This window comes from Octodon degus, unplaced genomic scaffold, assembly GCF_000260255.1.
Source record: "Octodon degus isolate 3935 unplaced genomic scaffold, OctDeg1.0 scaffold00085, whole genome shotgun sequence".
NCBI classification, from domain to species: Eukaryota; Metazoa; Chordata; class Mammalia; order Rodentia; family Octodontidae; genus Octodon; species Octodon degus.
In genome coordinates, this window is record NW_004524661.1 from 190,578 (window position 1) to 197,316 (window position 6,739).

General features: G+C 40.6%; 1 pseudogene; it reads left to right on the top strand.

Annotated features, from left to right (window-relative positions):
• LOC111818270 overlaps positions 1–6,739 on the top strand; it is a 17,226-nt pseudogene that overhangs the window by 1,065 nt on the left and 9,422 nt on the right.

Sequence of the window (6,739 nt, forward strand, 5' to 3'; positions counted from 1 at the left end):
GTGATTTGTTCTAATGGTGTTTGTAAGTAGGATCTCAAGTCCTCATCTTGTACAGCAGTTAACCACTAAGAAGAATGTATGCATTGTGTTAATTATTTAAACTGTCCTAGTGATTTGATTTGAAACTGTCTCATTGCTATTTGTTTATCAATAAAATTATGAAAAAAAAAACAATAGGTCTGCTTACCCTCTGGATATAGACTTGGAGTGCTCCAGGCCAGACAGCTCCAGGTTGGGACATAGTGAGACACAGGGGACGACAAACACTTGAGTCTCAAGGACACATATCAGGTGCAGAAGTACAGCAGTCTAACCCCATGCCTCAGGCATTACAATTCAGAGAGCTCAGTTTCTCCTCTTCATTCTCAGTCAAGAACTGACTATATCATGAAAAGAGACTCATTTCTTCTGAGCACCATGTCCTTAGATAGGACTCTTAATTTGCTGTGCCTGAGTCACTCCAGCTCAAAAGTGATGTTAGCAGTACCTACTTCAGTGGGTGGTGGTGAGGATGGAACACACCACTGATTCTACAGTACTTAGTATGGTTCTGGCCTTAGAAGAGGTGCAGGAAAGGAATGAACAAAAGGGCTAAATTAGAACAGAGTGGATTCATAGAGAATTTGTGGCAGTCAGACAAACACACAGACTCAGTGGCCATTTAGAAGATTTTGTTACTTAAAGTCACTAAGAGGAAGGAATTCACCAATGGGGTGGAGGAAAGGTACAAGAAGAAACAAGATCTCAGGAGCCAGGGGGACAGAAAGCTACTCAAGGCCCTTTATCTGGACTTCCTCTGGAAGGAAGAAGTGAAGTGAGGTAAGAAGGCATTGGATTGGATCATTTGAATAATTTCAAGGGACATGGGCAAATGGGTGGTGGCACAAATTGTTGCTTTGTGCCTGGCTCTGTGTTATTAGGGCAACTAGCTTGTGGCCCAAGGTGTGAGACATTCTTATGAGAATTGACTGGGGTGGAAGCTCTGCACTGGTTGGTCTCTGAGAGTTCCTCCATGGTCAGTAAGTTCTCATGGATGGAAGCATCAGATACAGAAACTGAATTCATGGTTAATACAGAGCCCTAGTGAGAGACCTCAACATACATTTATGCCACTTTATGGACAGGAAAACTGAACCTCAGAGGGTCATGTCCTTTCCAACATCACCTGGAGGATCACGTTCTGGTCTCACTGGCTTGTGAAGCCAGACTGCTCAGCTATTGGTGACCTCACAGCACCTTCCCTGGCAGACACTGAACTTCCTTGGACCATGTGACACTGTAAGAGACCTGAAACAGGGCAAAAGACAAACAAAGGACCCAAGACTGGAGCTGAGCCATTCTATTTTTTCTTCTCTTTTGGTGAATGTGTATTTTATTTTCAAATATTTACAATATTTTAAAATTAATCACAGATTATTTTTGATGCTAAATGCACAAAATTCTTTCTTCTTTTTAGAATTCTTTTAAAGAGAATTAAAACTCATAAAAATTAACATTAGAAATGATACAAAATATAGATGTATATATACAGGATAGCTTGGATAATTGTACTTCTGACTTCCACTGGTCTGTTAAAAGGAACAGTTAATGCTTAATTTTTTTTCCTGCTTTTTAATGTTTTGACCAATTTTGCGTGTGTATATCTGGTAATCTGAACAACTAATTTGAGGACAATATGCAATGTAACAAGCATTGGTGAATTCGTATTGAGTTGTTTAGTTGAGCCTTCCTTTACTGCTGATGACCCTAACAATGCCATTCATTTCCATTTGGGGGAAATCCATACATACAAGTTGTGCCCAATCTTCCACTTTCCTCATCTGTAATGTGGCCATCTTAATGCTAAACTAGCAAAACTGTTGTTGAAGATTAACTTTGATTAAGTGGAATGTATGTCTGGCACACAGTAAGAACATGTGTTCTGTATAACCTAACTGGTGACTGCTGCTGTTTTCATTCTTGTTTAAGCCACCCACGCTGCCCATAGTTTCACCCTGGGCAATCCGGTTTCTATCTATTTCACTTTGCTGGAAAGTTACCATTGAGCTAAAACCGACCACACCTAACAAATTCTGCTTAGACTTTGCCTTCCTCAGCACTTTGAATCACTCAGCACCCCTGCCGGCCCCTCCTCCACTACTCCCTATGGCCCCCTGACATGGCGTACTTATCCTTCCACCACTGAGGTGGGTGCTTTCAGTATCAACTACAGGCACCTCTGGCTCTATTCTCCACTCATTTCCTTCTCCCATGGAACAAGAATGAAGCCACACACACTCCTAATGTGCCTCTACTCCCAGTGGATGCCTTCCTGTACTCCTCACCACGTCCTAGTCCTACAGTGCCCTCACCCTGTGGTATCTTCTCACCTGGATTCTCACTGACTCTGTCACTAAAAGAGCCAACATGACACACTTGTTCTTTATTCTCCTCCTTTTTTTTCCTTTACAAGTCATTTATACCTCTATATTTCTTCATAAAAGAAATACAAAAACAGATGTTTTCAAGGCAGAATCCTAGGAAGGCACAAAGGAACCAAGTACCCTACCATGCCAGTACCCATGGACTTCTGAATTACCTGCTTCCCAGGAAGCATGTGTTGATGTGACTGGTAATAATTAGCAATAACAACAAGGAGCATGAAGTGATTTGTAGCAAAAAGGATACACATTAAGACCATAATGTAAAGTGAAAGAAATAGACACACAACCCTAAAATCAAATGTTTGTTTTCTGATATCATAAGCCCAATTTGTAAATAAAGAGCAAAACAAAATATAAGTCCTGGGAAGTATGGACAGAGATCTTTTGGAAATAGGAAAGAAATCAGGTAGTAAAAGAAGGGGATGGAGAAGAAAAAAAGAAATGCAAAAGAAAATTAAGATGTGCTATGTATGTGCACCAGCTCCACACATGAAGTGAGGACATTGTATAATAGGAACATGCACTAACACACACAAAAAAGAAGAGACAAGAAAAATGTAAAGGAGCTCTTAGTAAGATGTCCCAATTTCTTCTTCCTAGTGGTTGTACCTATTCATAAAGAATAAAGGAATATTCTAGAAGCTTGTGTCATTTGCTGTTAGAACTGTTACTGCTGCTCATTTTACACTAGATAAATCCCAATTCCACAGCCTGTTGTTCAAGACCTTCCCATATCAGCTCAGACCAGCATTATCTCCACTCCAGGTGGTCCCCATGTGGAGATATCTATGGGCCACTTGCTCTTCTCTAGCCAGCCCCTGTGTGTTGCTGTCTTTGAGGATTTGCACAGTTTCCCTTCTGCCTTGTGCACAGTCCTGTTCTATGTTGTGCTATTCACTCATCCTGTAATTATAAATCCTGTCTCCCCTTTGATTACATCACTGAAGCCCTTGCTTCTTATTCCATCTCCTATAGTACCTGATTCCTCTCCCTGGCACAGTCTCTTCCTTCCCAGGGTTACATCTAGTCTGTTTGTAGCTCCTTTTTCTTGCAAAGTCAACCCTTTTTAAAAATAAAGGCTAGTGCATCCTCTCATCTAGCTTGCAGCACAAGGATTGTAATGGATACATACTTTCAAGGCAAGAAAACTGAATGTTGTGTTCATTCCCTGCAGTTCTCCTTTATGTACTGAATTATTTTAAATGCTTTATTATCTCTAGTTCCAATTTCCTCCTTTGAGTTAGGGAGGGCCATTTTTCTTAGTCTTTTTATTTGAGAAGAAAGTCCTGATGAGTTTAGGTGACTTATTCAAGATCACTTGCCTAAGAAGTGGCAGAATCCACCTGGAATCTAGGTCTAGCCTGACCTCTCTGTTGTATCCTCTTTTCCTCTCTATGTCCAGCAGAGCACCTGTCCTCACCACCTGTTGTGGACACTATGCATGGCAAAATCCTGGGAAAGTATGTCAGCCTGGAAGGATCTGCACAGCATGTGGCCGGCTTCCTGGGTGTCCCTTTTGCAAAGCCCCCTCTGGGATCCCTGAGGTTTGCTCCTCCACAGCCTCCAGAACCATGGAACTTTGTGAAGAACACCACCTTGTATCCTCCTATGTAAGTCAGTGGGGCTGGGGTTGGCCTCTTTTACATGAATGTTTGCCTTACAGGTATGCAGGAAGAATCTAAGAAATCCTATGACTACTTTATACTTTGTTCAGTAATCCTTGAGAACATTTCAGAAACTTGAAAATATTTTAGGGAATGTCACCATGTTCTCCAGAATGTATTTATTTGACATTTTTTGGACATCTGGTTTTTTTTTAGGAATGATCTAGATTCTGAAAATCCTTTAGCAAACAAAACAAAACACATCCTTGAATGGGGAAAAAACTCATCAACAGCATGAAAATCAATGAATGAATTATGTCATTATTCAACATGTACAAATCTGCTAACAGTTTTGGACATAAGCAGTGGGGCAGTGAGGGAGAGGACAAGTAACTATGCTGTCTTTTCTGCTGCCTTGAGTCTTGATATGGCTGAGGGAGGGGTGGGTGAAAGAAATGTGTATGGGGAGGCTTGATTTGGGGTTGACATGGCAAGTTTTGCCCTCAGGTATGTCCTGCTACCTGCTCGTATGTGGACCAGTGGAGTGGTTGCTATGCCCCAATCATGTTGGTCAGCTGAGCAAGACAGCCTAAAGTGTCCAGGTGGCCTCAGATCCACCCCAGAATAACTCCTTCACCTTTCAGTTCAGACTTTATCCATCTCCTCAGCAAGGTGCTACTGAGAATTTTCAGAGTCTTGCTTCCAACTGTCTTCTTTTTTTTCCTTTTCCTTCTGGAAACAAGATTTGCTGTTTGGAAATGGTAGGAAATACAGAGAAGCAAATGGATGAAGAGTAAAATCACTTGAAATTCAACCACTGAGAGAGAACTTTTAATATTTGAGATTCTGTTACAGTCTTTCATCTGTTGTATACTTCTTCACTTGAAAAGAAAAAATACATTCAGATAGTTAGAATGGCTGCCTCACAATTTATAAGTATAGCATCATCATTCTGTATCAATGAATAGCACTGCTTGACTTTAATAACAGCATTAAACTCACAAACACATAATTGATTAAACTCCTAATTTTACTTGAGGTTATTAATTTATTTGTGATATTCTTGATACTATGAAAAACTCTACAATCATACAGCTAAGTCATTATTCACATTCATATGTTTGGATAATTTTCAAGAAATGGCATTTATGATTCAAAGACTACATGTCCTTTGTAAAATTTCCCTCCAGGAACACTGCAGCTGTACACATGCAATCCACTGATACACAAAAACCTCCACTCAGCATATCCTTACCAATGGTTCAGCTTATTAAAAAATAATATTTTTGGCTATTGGATAAAGAAAATTACAATACAGAATTATCAACGATTATAAGTTTGTTTTAAAAAATATCACATTTAAGTATAAGCGTAGTTGAATATTTTAATCTGCTTGACACTTGAATTTCTACCTTGGTAAGTGTTACATCCCTTGCTCTTGATGCATTAGAGAAATTTTCCCATAGTGGAAATCAAGAGTGATCTCTGTTGTGTCCATTTCTGCCACTTGGCAGCTGTTTCACATTGCACAGGAGATCTCCAGGTGCTTTTTGTTCATCCTGGAGGCAGCAAAGCCTGCTTGTGTGGTCCATCAGGATCATGTTCCTTACAGTGTACTTGGAAAATATAGGCACTACATAGCATGGAATTTCTTGTCTGTGTGATCTTTCCAAGCTCTCTAAACTCTTTTCATCTCAGTTTTCTCATTGGTAGAATAGAGATAATTATAGAACCTATCCTGGGAGTGATCTGAGGCTCGAATGAGTCAGTTCATAAGAACTTAAGTCAGGACTGGGAAACTAGGAACATCTCAGTACATGTTACCAATTTGAATATGTACTGGATCTTGGAAATACCCTTCCCAGGCAGCAGCAAGTGATTTCCTGATAGAAGTTGATGAATCTTAGCATGATGGGTATGCAAGACCCTTAGAGAAAGTACTCATCTCACTTGGCCCTGGAAGATTGAGGCCCACAGCAAAAACAAATCCATCCAAGGAGTTGATCTCAGAATATCAATGGCTAAGGCAGGACTGGAGGGCAATTCTTCTGGGATTGTCCTCAAAAATGTCTGCTAACATTGAATGTCAGAAATCCAGGAAAGTTCTCTTGAATGGTGAAAGTCGACCAACGACTAGAAGATTAACTTGATGAGGACTATAGTCACTCACCTAACTAGAGAGTGAGGCCCTGTTCTGGAAATGCAGAATATGTCATTTTCCAGAGCCTATCAGTGCGTGGAAAGTCTCCTTTATCTGGATCCGAAAGTCACAAAGGCTCTAAAGGGAAGAAACATTATGTCCTTCCCAAGGTGCCCGGCCTGGGGAGACTCTAGAAAACCCTGTGCTCCCTACCAGGGTGCCTAGACAGACAGCCTCCTATGCAGAACAATCACTCCATTCCCGTGATAGCAACTCCACTTCCAGGTTTAAATGTCCCAGGCCAGCCCCCAAGTGAAATTTTTAGCTCCCATCAGGCTGAAATTTGTGTTCTTTCTTCTCCATTAGGTGTTTTCAAGATCCAGTAGCAGGGCAGATGATTTAAAACCACTTAACCAACAGAAAGAACAATGATCTCACATTTTCTGAGGACTGTCTGTATCTAAATATTTACACTCCTGCAGGCTTGATGAAGCAAAGCAGTCTGCCGGTAAGTGTGGGATCCACTGATCAAAAGTTCTGAATTCTAGCATCTGGATTTTGTATTGCAGTTA